This window comes from Mesoplodon bidens, assembly GCF_964165515.1.
Source record: "Mesoplodon bidens genome assembly, chromosome: 12".
NCBI classification, from domain to species: domain Eukaryota; kingdom Metazoa; phylum Chordata; class Mammalia; order Artiodactyla; family Ziphiidae; genus Mesoplodon; species Mesoplodon bidens.
The window spans coordinates 9,967,789-9,987,724 of record NC_138168.1 but is presented as its reverse complement, the minus strand read 5'-3'; the positions used below and the strand labels follow the sequence as shown (position 1 = coordinate 9,987,724).

Sequence of the window (19,936 nt, the reverse complement as noted above, 5' to 3'; positions counted from 1 at the left end):
GGCTGACAGTCGACCCACCGAAAAACCGTGCGCTGCTTTTTTTTTTTTTTTTTTTTTTTTAACCTCTGCCCTAGCTACAAAAATCTGAGTAGTGGAAGGGCTATTGCCTGGGTCTAGAGCGCCACCTATCGGCTACCTGACTCAGCGGCACAAGGAATCATGTCTCGCGGTTATCTGAACATAGAATCAGTTCGGCCAGTCAGCCAGGCATTCCACACCTATGTTAAAAAAAAAAAAAAAAAAAAAAGTTTTCTCTCCTTTTAGCCAAAATATTTATATGAATGTTTAGCAGCACTTCACTGAGCACTCTCAGACATAAAATCTGAAAGCGGCCGCCCCTACGTGGCAGCGATTCCCTCACTTCACCCACATGAATGAATACGAGTCAATTGCGGGGGTGGGGAAAGGGGTAGGAGACTTACGGGATACATCTCCTCCTGCCAGCTCGTCCCCTCCCCCCTCTCCGCTGGAAAAGGCCAATTCCTTTAACTCCCTTGTCAAGTTAAAAAAGGAAATGACACCCTCACCCCTACCCCGCGGGGCGCCTCCAGATCCCCTGCGCGTCCCCCACAGCGACCTTGACATTCGTTACCCAAGGACCGAGTTTAGCGCTCATTTCCTTTCTTGCCCCGTCCCTCCCCAGCGTTCCAGCACACTTCAGAAGGCCACATACTCTGGGGTGAGTTGGGGTGAAAGGGGTCCCGGAAAGCCCCGAGAGGACCACCGGCGGGTCCCTACGGGTGCCTGCTTTGCTGTACCTCTTCTGCTGCCTGGCTACAGTCCCCGCTCCGTAAATAACTCTCTGATCCCTACCCTCTTTGCATATGGGATGGGAACTCCCCCAGAGGTTCCACGACCCTGAGTAGGGCGTCCACCTACGCGCTGAGGGGGAGAGGTCGGGGGAGGGAGCTGTCTCCAGAAGCTGGATAAAGTCGGCCAAAGCTGAGTCCCCGAGAGCTGAGCTGACCCGCCATGTGGCATGCTTTGAAAAACAGAGAAGGGAGCCAGATCACTCGCCCGGGAGTCTGTCTCCGGATGCCACACACACCGACGCAGCCTCGACGAGGGGCAGAGCCCTCCGCCGGCCCTGCAGAGAACTCCGCGCCGTGCGTCGCCAAAACACCTTCCCTGCGCGCGCGCGGCACCGCGGCAGCCGCGAGGCCCTGAGGGACTGGCGGCCCTGGGACCCGGCGCGCCCTGCGTCAACTTCAGCGAAGCAGCTATAGACGAAATCCCTGCACGCTCCGGCACATCGAGCGGGGTGCTTCGCGCGCGCACAGCCTCCCTGCATCAGCTCTTCAGAAAACCTACAGCTCTTTCCCCCTCAATGACTCAGACGAATCACAAAAAGCTCAGCATACCCGGCAGATCTCAGGCACAAGCTCAAACGGTCCCCGCTCGGGCTCCTTAGTGGCTTAGAACCGAGCAGGGAAGAGGCTAGAAGCAAGTGTCCCTAGTTCTCTTTGGAAGGGACGAGGTGACGGGGCCGGAAGCCTGACCGACCTGAGGCGGTGGTGACCGAGGTAGCGGCGGCGATAGCGGCTTCCCGGCGTCGTTAGAAGCCGGCCCTCGGTGTGGCCCCCGCGCGCCCCGGCAATCGGCGCTGCGCTCCGGGCGCACCCGGCGGCTGCCCGGAGGTGGGCAGCGGCAGGGCCACCGGCGCGGACGAGGAAGAGAAGGAGGATCCCGGGCGGAGAGGCGGGCGCCGCAGGGCAGGCGGAGACGGCCCGGGACCGCAGCTGCCTGCGCGCGGACGCGTCTGGGGCGGCTCGCCTTCGTCGAGTGGGAAGAGGCTCCGCGCCGCGGGCTACTTAATAGAGGGCTGTTCCCAGCTCTCAGTTTACTCGGTTACGAAACGCCTGAGAAGGTGGACGGCTGCCACGGGGTGATGTATGCTCCTCCGGCGGTGAAGGAGGTCTACTTTTGGGAACGTGTGCATACTTCGAGCATTCCTTCTGCGTGAGGTGGCGATCGCCGTAGTAGCGGTGCCCCGCCGGGGAGGAGGGAGGGGGGCAGGGAAGGGGGAGGAGGAAGCGGGGAGGGGGACAGCCGCAGCCGGGTTCACTGCCAAGGGAATCCGCTCACTCCTCCGCTTGGGGCGGGCGGGGGAGCTCGGGTTTCCCTCTCCGTGCGATTTTCTTCAATAAATTTATTTTTCTAAATTAAGAACGACGGGAGGGAAGTAAGCGGCTCTCGTTTTCAGAACTGCGGGGATGCGACGGACCCCCCCCCATCGTAGCCCCATCCCCCACCGTCACCACCTACACCTTCCTCCCCTTCCGTCCTGGGTGCACTTAAAACCCATTTACAGGGTTTCCATTAAGTAACTGTCTGCGCACGCGGCGCCTTCTGTCTTTTTCAGTCTGCGGCGATTGGAAACCCGGATGGTCGCCTGCGCGGGGCTCAGAGAGGGGATGGCTTTCCCAGTCCTGTCTTTCTCCCCCGGGGCTTCGGGACGGAGCTGGGAAGCTAACTGGAGCCAAGAGAGAGGGCAAGGAACGCTAGGAAACCTAGGGATCCTCAGAATTGGAAGCCGCTCAGGAGTTACATCCACCGTAGAAATGTCTCACTTGGGCCAGAGCAAAACTCGGTCGCGAGTCGAGGCTTCCTTCGGAAGGAAAGCCCTGCCCTTAGAACGCCCCGGGGTCAAGGCAACAAGGGGCGTCAGTTTCCCCCCGCCCCGCACTGCTGGGAGCCGGAGGCCGAACACGGGGCTGACGTTCCGCCAGCACCTTCTCGAGGTGCTGCCGCCCCTCCTCGCTCTACTCCACCGCTTGGCCCTGAGAGCGGAGCCTGGCACTGAGGGCTGCCAGATCGTATTTGCACGGGAGGAAGCGCGGGGATCTTACACTGTGGCATCAGAAAAGCGCTTTAGGAAAGGGTCGGATTACACACGTCTGTGCGCTCAGCACCAGTCCAGCACCTTTCGGCCTCTTGGAGCCCAGGGGTTACTCCCACAAGTTTAAGCTGCTGGGGGTGGAGGAGGGGACCGGAGGGGAACGCAGGAGCGGCGTCCCTGGAATTCACCGCCCGCCACTCAGGAGGAGGTCGTGTGGCCAGTATAAACTTCTTTTCCCCATTTGGTCTGACATCTGCTAACCTGGCCTTCCCTGCACCAGGCGCGATAGCCTACGAACTTGCCTTTAGAATGATGACAAGAACTTGCAGGCCCGACGGTCCCCTGCACTCCGCCCCACGCACAGGCTGCTCCAGCGAAAGCCGGAGGAAGCCTGGGAGAAGACTGGGGGGAGAGAACGGAGGAAAATGGGAATCGCCACCTCTGCACATTCCCCGAGTACACACGGCCCACTCGAAGTCTAGCTGGGAACTCACACAAAGAGCCCACACACGCACGATGCACAGGCCTTTTCCCCTTCAAACTCACCCCCCGGCGCCCCGGGCGTGAACAACACGACGGGCACACCCCAGCGCGCGGTGATCACCGGGGTAGCAGCCCTTCACCTGCACTCTCACTCCACTCCCCTCTCATAGACGCACGTAGGCGGGTGGCAGCCTCGGGGACAGAGCGTGCAGCAAACAAGTCCCGGCAGCCGCCGTCCGGGCACCCAGCAGTGCTGCGCCGCGGCCTGGAACCGCCGTGGACTCCCCTGGGAAATACGGACTCCCCAGGGAAATCCACACTCCCGTCTAGAAAAGGAAAACTGCTTGCACGTCAGCCCAAGCTGGCTGGAGTTTGCATTTCGCCCAGGTGGGCGTGTGTGTGTGTGTGTGTGTGTCTGTGTGTGTCTGTGTCTGTGTGTGTGAGCGCGTGCGTTTTATGTACTTAAAAAAAAATTGTGATGGCGGTGTTGACTAGGAAGAAACTTAACTCGGGGTGTTGATATTCTTGGTTTAAAAAAGAGTTCTCCCCTGCTGATTTGATTCAGAGCCGCAAATGCATCTGTCAGCCCGGGCGGGAGTCCAGCTGTCGGCCACCCTCCGGGGAGCAGAGGGCAGAGGCGGGCTTCCCCTTCCCGAGGCTGGAGGCCGCAGAAACTGGGTGGGAGAGGCGTCCGCCCCCAGAGGACGCGCACCGCGCCGCTCTCCAACCCCGCGCGGCGGCCGGGGACCCGCCTGGCCAGCCTCTTTGGCTCAAAGCATTCTCGTCCGCACGCTTAGATTTAATGCATTTGAAAATAGTTGCTGCGAAGAAGTGTAGGTAACGTTAAACCACCGGCCCCCAAAGCACTCCCTCACTCGGAAAAAAGATCATACGGAAAACTTCCAGAGTATGGCGAGAGGAGAAGGGAGGGGACACCGCCGTCGGGAAGTACACAAACGCACATCCACAAACACATGCACATCCCAGGGGACACGAGTGCAACTCAAACGTATCCAAAGGTGCGCCGGCGTGGGCGGGGTTCCTCCCAGCGTGCGGTCTGCACTGTTTGACCTCCGGGGACCCTTCCGCTGGGCTCCCAGTTTGGTACGCGGACAAACGAGTAAAAATGCACTAATATGTATAAAATAGATAACTAATAAGAACCTGCTGTATAAAAAAATACATTAAAAAAGATTTTTTTTTAAAAAAGTGTAAACCGTCTTCCAATCTGTGCCCTTCAGTAGAGCGTCCAACTCTTCATGACCCTGGAACCCGTTAGTATTTGCAACAAATTGATGGTATTTATCGACTGAGGCAGAGCTGGTTGGACTTACTCAGTTGGGGGGGGTTTCGGCGGCTTTTACTCCTCGGGCTCCATCCCGGGATCTCCCTCACCTCACTCTCCCGGACCACTTCTCCCACCTCTTCTCCCTCCGACTCCTGGGTTCCCGGCGGGTCCGGAGCTTCGGGATTTCTTGTCCGACAGCGCCATCTAGCGGTCAGCGCGGTCCCTGGCGTCGGAGGTCAAAGTTACAGAACGTAGAGGCTGGAAGTTGACGGGTTTAGGTTGCGTTTTTGGAAGATGTGTCATCTATGTATCTGACTCCCAGGATTGGCTGAGAAGCGACAGGATGGAGGAACGAGTGTGGAGGTGACATAACTTTCTGTGTGCCCATCCATGAGCCGCCCGTAGCTATGCCTGCCCCAAGGCTGCTGCGAGGTTCTGGTTAGGGGTAGACAAAGGAAGAGGTGCTAATTTCAGGAAGAAGTGCAGCTTACAGCACCGCCCTTAACTTCTCAAAGGGCAAAAGCGGCCTCTTCGTTGATTTGCTTGGCGTTAGGACAGCCAGCGTTCCTGGCGACAGCATAGTATTGTTTCCATCGCAAGTTCTTGCTGATCTCCTTTGTGGGAAAGAGAAACCTGGGCTCAGCGAGCACGGACGGTCCAGCTCCTAGGGCTGCGCGCGGGCCGCCCCCAGAGTGAGCTTTCAGGGTCTTGGTGAAGAAAGCCCTCACAATCCCTTTGAGATAAACGTGTGAAGGAGGGAGGCAGAGACACAGTGACAGCAGGAGCGAGGGACAAGGTATCTGGTATCCTGTTCTTTAGATCCCCGTTCTCTAGGCAAGTTAAATCACACTTACCAGAACCTTCCATGTGTCTGGACAGAGCCAAGCTCAGGGCGGTGGGTATAAAGGTAACTACACAGAGGCCTCGCCCTCAGAACTCTATCTCACAACACCTGGGGCACCTGAAGCAACTTCACGTTGGGCCCACTCAAATCTCCCAAGAGATTCTGCCTCCAAAATGTTTTTACCATTAAAAGTGAGAAGCAGCAGACCACTACCCACTCTGCACTAGCAAAGCTGAGGAATCGGAGACCAAAGGAATCCCTGAAGGAGGGGAGAGGGAAGCCGTGCCCTCCTGCCTTCCTGAAAGCTTCTGCTTCCTCGCAAAGGTCTATTTCAGGGAAGCCCGCAGGCTCGGTGCCACTTGAGCCAGACCTCTCAGTTGCACTGACACATCCTCCCCTATCAGAGTTCGAGCAACTCTGGAGCAGAAAACAGTAACGCACCGTGTTCATCCTACTACACAAGGTGACTCAGCCTCGCATGACCTCAAAGAGTTGTGGCTGCATGGGAAGCTTTGAAGCTGCAAAAAACAGCGCATCCGGATACAATATCTGCTTAGGACGAACCCTTTAGATTTAACGAAAGTCAAGTGCTGCTGGGAGTGGATTATTCAGTTAGCTCTGAACTCCTTCGGCAAAGTAAAAAAGATAGAAGAAAATAAATTCACTTAAGAGCTCAGGAAGCAACTCTCTGCCACTTCCTCTTTCATCTCCGTAAGATTCAACACTGTTCAAGTCATCCTTACACCGCAGGGCACTGGGAATCTATTTAGTTTGTAACTATCAAAGTAGCAGAAGGTCCAGAATTTCTAGCCGGGCCACTGCGCTGTGTCAGTAGTGGGTTTGTGTACACTGACACTGGGGATTGTGTGCTTGACATACACTTTCAGGTTGGTGGAAAATGTGAAAAATCATAGGACCCCGTTCTTCAAGATTTGGTCTTGGCCTTCAAACTCACAGCATAGTAGACTGAAACGCAGTGATGATGAAATCATAGTCAAAAGAGAGGTTTCATTGGTCTCAGTTGGAGCTCCTGTGTAGGATGAAGTGTAACCAGACCAAGGCTCCACTTGGTAATGCATTTGATACACTTACTAATTCATTCAGCTACATTTATGGTGCACAGACAGCCAGGTGGTCAAAGCAGACAAGAGCTCAGATTTGGGGTGCTCCTGAAGGTGGAATGCGCCCTCTGGTGGAGACGAGGAGAAGGGCGGCCACTGTCTGATCAGACTCAGGGTTTAATCATTTTACCTTGAGCTTTCATTCAGCAATTGCTGTTATTCTGGTCATGATGTTCACGAGGAAAGGTGGGAGAGTTTTTTCCTTAAGACAAATCAAAAGAAGTCCTGTCCATAGAAACTTCAATGTAGTAACAGAGACTAGAAATAAGCATAAGCAAAAGTCAAATGTTTCAAGAGAGGTCCGGAGACTGTGTAGTTGGAAGCTGAAAAACCAATACGAAAAATAACTTGGGTGCGGCTTCCCTGGTGGCGCAGTGGTTGAGAGTCCGCCTGACGATGCAGGGGACACAGGTTCGTGCCCCGGTCCGGGAAGATCCCACATGCCGCGGAGCGGCTGGGCCCGTGAGACACGGTCGCTGAGCCTGCGCGTCCGGAGCCTGTGCTCGGCAACGGGAGAGGCCACAACAAGGAGAGGCCTGCGTACCGCAAAACAACAACAACAACAACAATAATAATAATTTGGGTGGATAAACATGGTATAAAGGAACAAGGTAAATGACATTGCATGAAGCAATCAGCTCAATCCACGATTCAGAACATTCCACCAGAAAAAAGATTTTTTTGCACAAACCAATCTCTCTATAAACCAATCTTTCCACAAACCAATGACAAAAGAGGAGGGAAAGAGTAGATTGTTATGAAAAAGTATTTAGGAACTATTGCAACCAAATAATAACAATGACAATGATAATAATAGTCATCAAGAAATGTGAAGGGCCTGGAATTTTATCCTACTTGCAGGCTAACAAGCTACCCTGCTGCAGTTTCATGGCTGCTGGCAGACAACCCAAGGAACCAGAGACAAAGGACTATATTACTCACAGCAGCAGCAGTAGCCAGAGTATCGTGATTTGCACAGTTCCCTAAGCCCCAAGTCGCACAGGGCGATGAAGAGGGGACCAGGGACCTTGCATTCACAGTGGCTGCATTACAGGACCCAAATCTGAGCGTGGGGAACCCAAGTCTTTCACAAGGGCAGTAAGCTTGCTTGACTTTTGCCTTGAAAAGAGACATTATATTTGTTATATTGGACAGTAAACAAACTTGCCCTTTGCTCTTCCAAGGCTGCTAGTGTACAAACACCCTAGAAGAGCTCATCTGGAACAAAAACAGCCTGTGGCTCTGCTCAAAAGACACACAGACAGACACAGGAGAGACCCACAGAGAAATGTCTCAGCAGTAAGAACTGTTGTGAGTTCACGGAAGGGAGAAAGCACGGTGTCGAGATGGTCCCTGAAGCATTTCTGGAGGAGGGAGGCTTGAAAGGACTAGAACTAAGCATTCCAGACACCAGATTCAACATGAGAAGCTGAAAAATTAGCAAAGGACAGGAAATATCTTGGACAATAAATAAAGCTGAGTTGTTTTAGCAGAAAGTTTGTGAACACAACTGGAATAGCAGTGGAGCGTGGAAGTAGCTGTGATTCTGGAATTTAATCCTTTAAATATAATCATTTACAGAGTGTATTCCAGACCCTGCACAAAACATTTTCTACTTATTAGTTCATGGAATCTGATTTTTCTCTCTGTGCTACAGATGAGAAATTGAGGCTCAGAGGAGTCTCGTGATTTGCTAGTCAGTTTTGGAACCAGGATCTGAATTCAGCTCTCTGACATCTAAGCCTATGGTCTTTCTATTATATTAGAATAAATGCTTGTTAAAAGAGTGATTTAAAAAATCTTGTTATAAAAAAGCCTAATCTGGCAATGGAGCTCATAGTAACTTGCTGGGAAGAGGCTCAAGCCAGGAGACTGGGGAAGAGGGCATGCCAAAGTCCAGGTAGAAGATGCAGACGGTCCGTGTCAAGGTGCTCACAGCAGTGGCCGGCAAAGAGGAAGATGACTGGCTGTAGGAAGTAAGGATGGGAAGATATCTTAAGATGACCAAGCAAAGTCAGGTGACTGGAAGAATGATGATGCCATGGAGGAAATTAGGGAAGTGAGGCAGGCAAGCTAGCTTTAAGAGGATAGGACACAACAGCTTTAGATGTGCCTTCTATATGATCAAAATCCTTGTGGGTTTTTTCCTAATAAAGTTTATTGGTAGCTTTCTATTATATTAATAACTATTATATAATTTCTATTATATTAATAAATTATTATTATTATAATTTTTAATATATTAAAAATAGTATCTCAGATTTTTTTTTAACATTTATTGGAGTATAGTTGCTTTACAATGTTGTGTTAGGTTCTACTGTACAGCAAAGTGAATCAGCTATACGTGTACATATTTCCCCTTTTTTGGATCTCCTTCCCATTTAGGTCACCACAGAGCACTGAGTGGAGCTCCCTGTGCTATACAGCAGGTTCTCATTAGTCATCTATTTTATAAATAGCATCAATAGTGTATATATGTCAATCCCAATCTCCCAATTCATCCCACCCCCCTCTTCCCCTTTGGTATCCATACGTTTGTTCTCTACTTCTGTGTCTCTATTTCTGCTTTGTAAATAAGATTGTCTATACCAATTTTTTCAGATTCCACATATATGCGTTAATATACGATATTTGGTTTTCTCTTTCTGACTTACTTCACTCTGTATGACAGTCTCTAGGTCCATCTACATCTCTACAAATGACCTCACATTCAAATATGGATTTATTTTTTTAAGACAGAGGTGTATTCGTGTCTCTTTTCTTCAGGATTTTGCAAACTGTGAAAAACTACTAGAGTCACATTTGCACTCTCTGAGACAGGCAGTTATTCAAAGGGAAAACGATGGCGTTGTTTGGCCTTGGCCTCCTGCAAGCTTATTCATGGGCGGCTAAATACATAACACTGCATGTGATACAAAAGCATCTGGAAAATGCTTAAACAATGTCTCCATCCTCCCCCTGTCTATCTGCTGCCAGAGTGTTGGACTCATCTAGATGAAAGTACATAACGTTCTCATTCATTGCTTAAATTGAAAAAATAATCACCTCAAACTCTCGCACATGGCCTAGTTTTTCCTTTTTTTTAAAAAAAAAAAAAAAGGTGGTTTTATTTATTGAATGGCTTCTTTTCTTGCGGTTTTGGGGCTGTTTTTCTGGTAGCAACAGCTTTGGAACAAAACCACAAACTGCCCCCAAAATAAAAGATTATGACCTCTGGTGTTAGGAAGACCGAAGGCTGTGTTTGTAACAGGGACGTAATTAGAAAACCAAGGATTGCGGATCACGTTTATGTTTTTATTACCACGTTTTCGAAATGAAGTCCTAGGCCCTTACTATTTTGATTATGACCTATGAAAATGAAGTTGCAACGTCTGGTATTGCATTTTCCAGCAGTGCCTGATACTGTTTCAGATTTTTACACTGGAGCTGAGGTGAGGGTCTCAGCCAATCAATAATGGGCTTTCACAGTGTGGTCACGGTGTGGGCCTGGCTCAGCCACATTCCTCCCACTGCTGTCCTACTGCAAGGTCACCATGTGGCTTGAGGTTGCCCTGAAGGGTCTAAGCCAACAGGTCCCAAGCCTGCCGGCACACAAAGTCACTTGGCGAGACTGACCAATTTCTATCCATTTCTGTACTGATGCCTGAGCACCGTCCTTACACCAGTTAAACCTGACCCAGGCTGGCGCGGGCATCTGTATGCTTTTGAAGCTGCCTGGATAATTCTGATGGCCAATGAGGGTTGACAAGTGCCCGTCTAAGCCAAGCCCCTTTGTGTTAAGGAAATGCTGGGAACCCAGCTACCAGTGGAAGATGGAGCGTCCTCACCTAGAACCGGCAGGTAAGGAGCACCAACCACCCGTAGGGCTGGTCCCCAAATCCATGGTCCAAGGGGATGTTTAAATTTGGATTCAGTGTTGGCCACAGCAGTTAGGAAAAGTATTATGAGAAAACCAGCAAATTGAGGGAAAGTGTATTGGCCAGAGCTGGCAAATGGGGCAGCGAATCAGACCCAGCCCCGCCAGCTTCCCAAGTCTCCACAATGCCCACCTCCACGTCACACCTGCAGAGACCCTGGCTCACTGCTGTCAGTGGCTCAAAAGTCTAAATCAGACAAAAACAAGGTCCAGTGTCATTTGCCGAAGGACACTCAAGATTCAAGATGCTATTTATCTCTTGTTCTTACTGATGCTGATGTTAAAGTAGATGTCCAAAGGTGAGAAATGTTTGTTTTATTTCTTCTGATGAAAATACTGGTAATGTTTTTTTACCGTATTTGTACTCAACAATCTAAAATATGGCACAAAATAAACCTATCTATGAAACAGAAACAGAATCAGGGGCATAGAGAATAGACTTGTGGTTGCCAAGAGGGAGGCGTGTGGGAGAGGGATGGATTGGGAGGCTGGGATTAGCAGATGTAAACTTTTATATACAGAATGGATAAACAACACAGTCCTACTGTATAGCGCAGGGAACTATATTCAATATCCTGCGATAAACCATAATGGAAAAGAATATGAACAAGAATGTATATAGATGTATAATTGAGTCACGCTGCTGTACAACAGAAGTTAATACAACATTGTAAATCAACTATACTTCAGTTTAAAAGAAGTAAATATTTGTACTCAACAGATTAGTTGCATAATTTTAGAGAAAGACATGAAACTGTATGGTGGGTGGGCCTCAGCTAACGACGGGAGCAAAGGGATCTTAGAAATCATGCAACCCGCTCCCCCATTTCACATTTGCAAAACCTGGGAAGCAGAACAGCTGCGAAGCTGGCTGAAGGTCATGTTTGTATCAGCTTATCCGTGGTGCCAGGACTAGAAGCCGGGTGCCAACTGCCTGGTTGGTCTTCTTTCCACTCTTCTGGGTACCCTATTCCTGGGCATGTCATTAATTTTGCAAAACATGTTGGGACTCATCACCTCACTGTCTCAAGGATGGGCTGGACTAGAGCAGTGGAAGGCTCCCTGCCGCCTATCACAAAATATCTGCATCTGCAGTCCTTTAAAGTTAAAGCAAAACAAAACTGGCCGCACATAGGCAGTGACGTGTGCAACGAGATGCGCCTGGCCCACTCAACGCTTAGCAGTACAGCTGACAGAGCTGCTAAGAAGGAGACCAGACGCCCGGGGCCATGAGTTCTGCTCCCAGAGAAAGAAGGGGCGGTAACTCCCTCCTTGATGCAGACACTAAAGCAGCACCCGAGCAGCCTGCGAGTGTTCTGAGTGCAGGTGAAGATACAGACCAGCGGAGTGACTTGTGTCCTGTGACAGGCAATGTCTGCTTTCTTCCTGAGAAAGATTCTCCTCTGGGATCCCGTGAGAACTTTGCTGCACCCACTTTTTTAAAAAAAGTTTTTAATGATGTATGGTTGATTTACAATATCATGTTAGTTTCAGGCGTACAGTACAGAGATTCTTTTTATATATGTGTGTATATATATATTATTCTTCAGACACTCTTCCCTTATAGATTATTACAAAATATTGAGTATAGTTCCCCATGCTCTACAGTAGGTCCTTGTTGCTTATCTATTTGATGTAGAGTAGTCTGTATTTGATGTAGAGTAGTCTGTATTTGATGTAGTCTGTATTTTACGTAGAGTAGTCTGTATTTGATGTAGAGTAGTCTGTATTTGATGTAGAATAGTCTGTAGATGTTAATCCCAAGCTCCTCATTTATCCCTCCTCCACACCCCTTTCCCCTTTGGTAACCATAAGTTTGTTTTCTATGTCTGTGAGTCTCTTTACAATTGGCATTCTATTGCGTCAGAAGGGCTCCACTGCTGGCAGCAGAAAACAGAAAAAGCAGGGACTAAAACACTCACGAAAGCAAGAGGGAGGCAGTCGCCAGCTGATACAGTGGATTTGCTCCATGAACTCTTCAGATACCCGGGCTCCTTCCATCTTACGACTCCACGGATGAGTCGTCTGTTTCAAGGTATATACCTACAAGACATGACATACAATTTTAGCAAGAAGGAAAAAGCAAAGGGCAAAGTAAGGTGTGGGCTGGTCACATGGTGATCTGTGTGGTCTTCTGAGGAAGCTTCCCACAAGCGGCTCTTTGATGACTGTGATTATATCTCATTGGCCAGAACTTAGTCATGCGGTCATATCTAGCTGCAAAGGAGCTTGACAATGTAGCTTATTCTGGCCGTCCAGGTGCCCATCAAAAACGCTAAGGTTCCGGCTTCCCTGGTGGTGCAGTGGTTGAGAGTCCGCCTGCCAATGCAGGGGACACGGGTTCGTGCCCCGGTCCGGGAAGATCCCACATGCCGCGGAGCAGCTGGGCCCGTGAGCCATGGCCGCTGAGCCTGTGCATCCGGAGCCTGTGCTCCGCAACGGGAGAGGCCACAACAGTGAGAGGCTCGCGTACCGCAAAAAAACAAAACAAACAAACAAACAAAAACCTCTAAGGTTCTATTATTATAGAAGAAGGAGAGGAGAGAACGGGGGGTGACTACTGATCGACAGCAATCCAGTGGTAAACATCCACTTTCTGTGGACATTCCATGTCCACAGAAAGTGGGCACTTGGGAGCTAATAAGTCAGCTAGGCCAAGCCCTAGCCAAGGTGTCGTAAAGTCCTGGTTACTGATACCAGATTTAACAAGACCATATTCAAATTTTGGGCTCATGCCACTCAGTCTGGAGAACTAGCTGCAAAGTACAGAGGGATCCCCTTTGCACTATTGTCTTCAGAAATTCCTTAACTCCTGCTAAGTCCTGGCCCGCACACTTAGCATAATTTGGAGACTGGCTTTACTTGAAAGCAAAACCAACCTGTGAGCTAGACAGTCTATGGAAACAGCAGGTCTCCAGAGAACAATGAGGCCATGGAATCACCACTGGTGACATCACTGCACAGACATGTGTTTTCCCCAGCGAGTCATTTACTCCATTAAAACTTCATTTCATCTTTCCTCTCATAGAGGGCATTGAAAGGATTACATGACATTGTTTTTACAAACATTATTCTGGAACACAAAAAAAGGCAAAACAAAATGCAGTTATAAATAGAAAGGGAATATAGGAAAATTTCCAGGAAAATGTAGGCATTTTATAAATGACTATGGCTTAGCTTCTCCTGTAAAAAGATGCTGTGCTTGTCTTAGAGACAAGAGAAAAGGCACAGAAGGATGCCTGTATCCCTCAGAAATTAAGGAGGCTCCTTCTAGCATCTCAGATCAGTCTGCATCCCACTGCAGGTTGATTGAAATGTAATTGGAGTGTTCTCTGACGGATCACAGAACCCGAAACTGAAGGGCGTGGCCCAGTGGTATCTCAAACCTCACGGTTTTGTTTTCTGGCTCTGAGATGGGCTGGAGTGGAGAGAAATTTATGAAAGTGCCACCAGGTGCCTACTATAAAGTGTGTAGGATGTTTCAAAGGGGCAGGAAAAGAGATTAATCTGCGAGGAGACACCACTGATACGGTAGGTAGGGGGTAAAAGTCAAAAGAAGGTTCAACAGAAGAGAATTAACGGAGGGAAAGCCGTTTAAAAAACTGACCAAATAAAAGACACTCATGGAGCAGAAAGTGCACTTAGGGTTAGGGTTCCCGTGCATCTCCATGCCATGTCCACAGCAACAGTCATTCAGTGCAGATGGAGCTAATGTTATTTCCTCAGCACCCCAGATGAAAACAAAGAAATCTGATGTTTAAATAGGAGGCTACAGGCTACATGATTTGCTTAAAGCCACATGACTAGAAAGTGGCACCACTAGTCCTCAAACCCAGTTCTACTGCCAGTTCCTGCCCCAGCCTCCTTCGTGCCTGGCTGTTGGCGGTTTGTCCTGTCTCTAGCTCATGGTGGCATCCCACTTCCCATCTCTCCCTCGTCCGTGGACTCAGACTCTCCATTCTCGGAAGGGCTCTCACCACCCCACTCTTAGCTAGACCTTTGGAAAATGATCCTGATAAACCCTGATAGAGAGATCCTGTCAGATCAGCTTCCTGAGGACTCCGAATTCGAACAAATTTGGCAGGAAACATGACTCTGAAAAGAAGGAATTTCAAGTATTGCTCACTAAAACAGTGGAGGAATTATTTGGGGAGGAATCGGTCTGATTCAATCTCTTTCTACTCTGGCAACCAAAAAAGCTAGACCTCAGCACATCTATCCATCTACTTTGACACATTGTTGGGTTTTTTTTTTTTCCATGACTTAGTAATATCTTACAACTATAAAACCGAAAATCTAGTACAAGTATGGTTATGATATTTATTTTCAAAGCCCTAGTGAACTGAAAACTGCATACACTGCCAGTAGAAATGTAAATTGGTACAATTGCCTTGGGGAAAGTTAGCATTTTATTATTATAAACACACACTTACTGTATGACCCAGAAATCCCTATCCTATGTATTTAGCCAAGAGAAATGAAAATATATGTCCATATAAAGACCTATGTGTGAATGTTTATAGCAGCCTTACCCATAACAGTAAAAAACTGAAAACAACTATAATATCATCTAGTAGATAAACACATTTAGACCATGCATACAAAGGATATTACTTAGATACAAAAACAAATAAACTACTGAAATTGGCAAAATGGATGGATCTCAAACTCATTAGATTAGACCCAGTGAAAAAAAGTCAGACACAAAGGGATACAAACTACATATGATTTCATGTATATGACAGTATAGCTAGCAAACTATAGAGACAGAAATCAGAACAGTGATTTCCAGGGGCTGGGGGTAGGGGTGGAGGACTGACTGCAAAGGAGCAAATGGATCTTTTTGGGGGTGAAGGAAGTGTTCTGTATCATAATGGTGGTGGGGTGTTGGAGACTTTTTGAATCTCAGATCTGAGAAAAATATGTTTAAAAAAAGAATTTATTGCATATTTGCCATAAGTCATGCACTTTGCTGGGATCTAGGAATACAGAGATGAAAGACCTGGTCCATGACTTTAACGACTTTATAATCCAATGGAGAAAAGAGGGGAGTGAACCATGACACTGAGTAACAAGTGCATTGGTGGAGACATGCAGAGCATGTCAGTGAGACATATTAAAATGTGACTTGTTCTTTCCAAGGAAGTGGTAGATGACCTTGAGAATCCAGAAAACCAAGCTCATAAATAAACAGGGCTGTTACATAGTAAGAACCAGAATCCTTGGCTTTAGCATCGTGATCTGTCAATTCCTCAGTGACTCAAGGATCAACACAGGCTTCATGGATCGTTCCATTTCTAATATCTACTATTTTACTACTTCATGTCCTGTTTACTTCAGTTCGTTGATTTAATAGCTTGACTTTTAAAAAAAGTTAAGCGCACAGAAAATCTGGTTGACTGTCATACTGCATCGTTGTGGGACATGCAGGAATCATTTAGCATGGTGTGTTACTTCACGGTACCAAAGTCCCTTCCCAAAGAGGCAACAAACACAGTACAATCTGATGATCTAAGTAAAGCATATACATAGTCTCACAAAGCAGGTTACTGCATGTTACCCCACAATACTTCCATATCTATTCCACTGGCCAGAACTTAGTCACATGGCCATGCCTAGCAGGAAGGGATGATGGGAAATGTAGTCTTTTTTCCAAGAAGTCGTGAGCCAGCCGCTGGTAATGGAAAGGATGGGTAGTATAGGATAACCAGTAGTCCCTGAATCAAAGATGAGATTCCCTTTATCCCTCAGAATACTGGGGTCTTCAAGATATTGCATTTTCTAGTTAAAACATGAACTCTACAATTTAATTGTCAAAATTTTCCTCTGATTGGGAGCTATATGTTTTTTCACCTAGTATTACCCTGAAGCTTCACAGATTACTTTATGAAGCTCTAAGGACAGTGCCTGGCACAGAGTAGGTGCTAGACAAATATTAGCTATTACAGCCATGGTCTCTTCGTCAGGAGGTCACAGAATCTTAGAGCCACAAAAGGGAGAATTTAGTCTAATCCTCTCCCCTCCCTCACCCCTCACGCAGATGTTCCCTTACAGTCCTGGTAACCTAGTTAAAAAAAAGAGACGGATTTGGTAGAACAGTGCTCCACAAAAGCAAATAGCACTTAAAAATGTATTTATAAAATGAGAAAAATGTCTTTTGCAGAGTTGTGTTTTCCTTTAAAAATATTTTATTTTCCATTAAATTCCACCTCATAGGCCTTCCTTAAAGCTTCCATGGCAGGTTGGTTGTCAAATACAGCTGACTGGTTCTGCCTCTATCAACTGCAACTTTGTGTGTGAATTCTTACTGCATTTGCAAAGGTTAAAATTTGTATTCCTGTACAAGATAGTGCCAAAACTCTCCAAATAAAAAGCTCTTCTTGGGACTTCCCTGGTGGTCCAGTGGGCAAGACTCTGCGCTCCCAGTGCAGGGGGCCCGGGTTCAACCCCTGGTCAGGGAACTAGATTCTGTAGATTCTGCATGCATGCCGCAACTAAGACCCACGCGGCCTAAATAAATAAATATTTTTAAAAAAACAGTTTGTTCCCTTTTTTTGAAAAAAAGTTCTTATATATATTTTCTAATTATTAATTTATTATAATCAGGCACATTTGCTAATAAATTGGCTACATTCTTTGTAACAAAACAGAACTGAGGGACTTCTCTGTTGGTCCAGTGATTGAGACTCTGCACTCCCAACACAGCAAGGGGGCCACAAAAAAAAAAAAATTACAGTTGCCTTTTCCAGTTATCTGGTAGCCATTGAAGGCCTTTCCCAAATTTGCACGTCAATATATCAAAGAGAATTGGCGTTCTTCTTATAAATTCAGGCTTTCATTTCCAAGAATGTCACTGAAAACTGGGCAAGAAAATACAAAAAATATTCAGCTTTCTGTATATCTTTTCCTGGGAACCAAGCTCAAAAATGACATTTTGTTGTATATGCTCATGTTCTATTTTGGCAAATATTTCCTGATGGATAATTTTACAAGATAGACCTGAGAAAACCTAGATAAGATTGTTGATCTATTATTTTTATTTTATTAGAAAGCATCCTGGGTAATTTCCATAGAATCAGAATGACCTGGTACCGGGGTGGGGGGGGAGAGGAATAACTACATGTTTCCATTAATTGCAATGTAATAACAAAAACTAGCAAGGACATTTCCATTATTTTTCTTTTTTTAGGAAATTAAATAGAAAACAGCATTGCCATTTACTTAAAGACTAACTGTTTTGAGAACTGAATGTATAATTAGGCCAAAGACTAAGCACATGAATTATTATACAAAGGAAACAAATTTGCCTCCAAACAACCTTAAAAAGGAGTCAGTCCAACAGATCTTGGATCATATTCTTTAGGAAACTAATTTATCTTCTGGGAACACAGAGCAAAAATAAAATCTTTTGAGTGTTTCCTTATTCACTAGTAAATGTAAAGCATTAGCAATATTTCTAACATCTTTGCCTCACAGCTATGCACAGTCTAAAATCAGTGATTCAGGGACTTCCCTGGTGGCGCAGTGGTTAAGAATCTGCCTGCCAATGCAGGGGACACGGGTTCAAGCGCTGGTCCAGGAAAATACCACATGCCACAGATCAACTAATCCCATGCACCACAACTACTGAGCCCACGTGCTTAGAGCCCCAGGGGCACAAATACTGAAGTCCACGTGCCTAGAGCCCATGCTCCACGACAAAGAGAAGCCACTGCAATGAGAAGCCCGCGCACCACAACGAAGAGTAGCCCCTGCTTGCCGCAACTAGAGAAAGCCCGCGTGCAGCAACAAAGACCAAACGCAGCCAAAAAAAAAAAAGAAAAATCAATGACTCAGACTTTATTGTCTCTTCTCCTTCACAAAGACCTCATTATCCAAGAAGTGGCTCCAAAATCTTCCATGAAAAATCCCTCTCTCAGCACACTCTCCGCTTTTCCAAGTCTCTTATTCTTTCCCAAATTAGATTGAGACCTGTGGACAGAGCTGGCAGCCTAGTAATGTGATGCCACCTTCAAACCATACTCTGTAGACATCTATTTGACATACAGTGCAGGTGAGATGAAACTGATTACCTATTAATAAAAAAAGTATGCCCTTCAAAACAAGTGGCACTGGATATACCGTGGTATATATGGTATATGGTATATGGTGTTTTAACTCATGTGGAAATGTCTCAAGTTGCAATGTTTCCACCCCTCCTTTTATGAGTAATGAAAAGAAGGGATAAAGAAACTATAACCCAATTACCATATGTCAAATGTCACGTATCAGTCGTATTAGTTTGCTGGGGCTTTCATAAGAAAATACCACAGCCTAGGTGACTGAAATAACAGAAATTTATTTCCTCACAGTTCTAGAGGCTGGAAGCCCGAGATCAAAGCGTAGACAAGTCTGATTTCTCCTGAGGCCTCTCTGCCTGGCTTGCAGATGGCTGCCTCCTCACTGTGTGGCCACGTGGTCATTCTCTGTGTGTGTCTGTGTCCCGATCTCCTCTTCTTATAAGGACACCAGTCATATTGGATTAGGGTTCACCCTAACTACCCCACTTTAACTTAATAAGCTCTTGAAGGCTCTATTCCCAAAATACAGTCACATTCTAAGGAGCCAGGGGTTAGAGCTTCAACATATGAATTGAGGGCGACACAATTCAGCGTGCAACAGCTGGCTATCCTCGAATGCTAAAATCAGACAGGGAAGGACTTAATTTCAGCCCCTGACAGCTTTTGACTACAAAATCCTAAAAGTAACAATCTGACATAGCATTTCACACTTCACTTTTGGATTTCAAATTATTTTCTGCACAAGAAAATCTGCAGAAACTGAAGGAACAAAAATAGATTTATTACTAATTTGCTTTGACTTGCTAAAGCAGAGTCAGTATCCTGAGAGGGAAAAAACAGCCAAATAGGCCCTGCTTTTATTAAGTGCTAGTTCTCCCTTCAGCTTTCTTTTGTGACTTTTGGAACAAGGCGACCTCTTGGGAGATACACTAAAGGATTTTAAATTTAGAAAGCAATTTTTAAATCACTCATTCCTTAGAAGCCACAAATGTCAACTGCATCAATTATGGTTTTGGCTACAAATAATTGGAAATCTTGCTAAAAGAGGTTTAAGCATTAAGGACACTGATTATCTAACAAGAAGCCCAGCGGCCCGCAGTTCCAGGTTGGTGAATTCAGCAGCCAAGTGAAGAAGGAGCCAGTGGTTTCCTGCCTGTCCCCTCCGCCAGGGCAGGAGTTGCTTCCTGTCACCTCAGGGTTGCCAGGTAGGCGCCAGGCATCACCTCGTCACACCCAGAGGCTGGAGGGAGGCCCTTATCCTCCTGCACCTTTGTATCAGGGAGCAAAGCTTTGCCCAGAAGTCAGCCTCTTCTACCTCATGGTTCTGAAGGGAGCAGAATCTGCCACCCCAAAGCATGACAGTAGGAGTTGAGGACATGCATCCC

General features: G+C 47.1%; 1 protein-coding gene across 4 annotated transcripts in view; it reads right to left on the bottom strand.

The window, feature by feature from the left end:
• COL12A1 (collagen type XII alpha 1 chain) overlaps positions 1-1,871 on the bottom strand; it is a 114,937-nt gene extending 113,066 nt beyond the window's left edge. For 3 of the 4 annotated variants that reach the window (XM_081250402.1, XM_081250403.1, XM_081250404.1), the window contains exon 1: positions 1,504-1,871. The gene's annotated coding sequence lies outside the window, so the exon portion shown is untranslated. The remainder of the gene's footprint in view (positions 1-1,503) is intronic. The other variant, XM_081250405.1, reaches the window with a different exon arrangement.
• Positions 1,872-19,936: the final 18,065 nt, after the last annotated feature.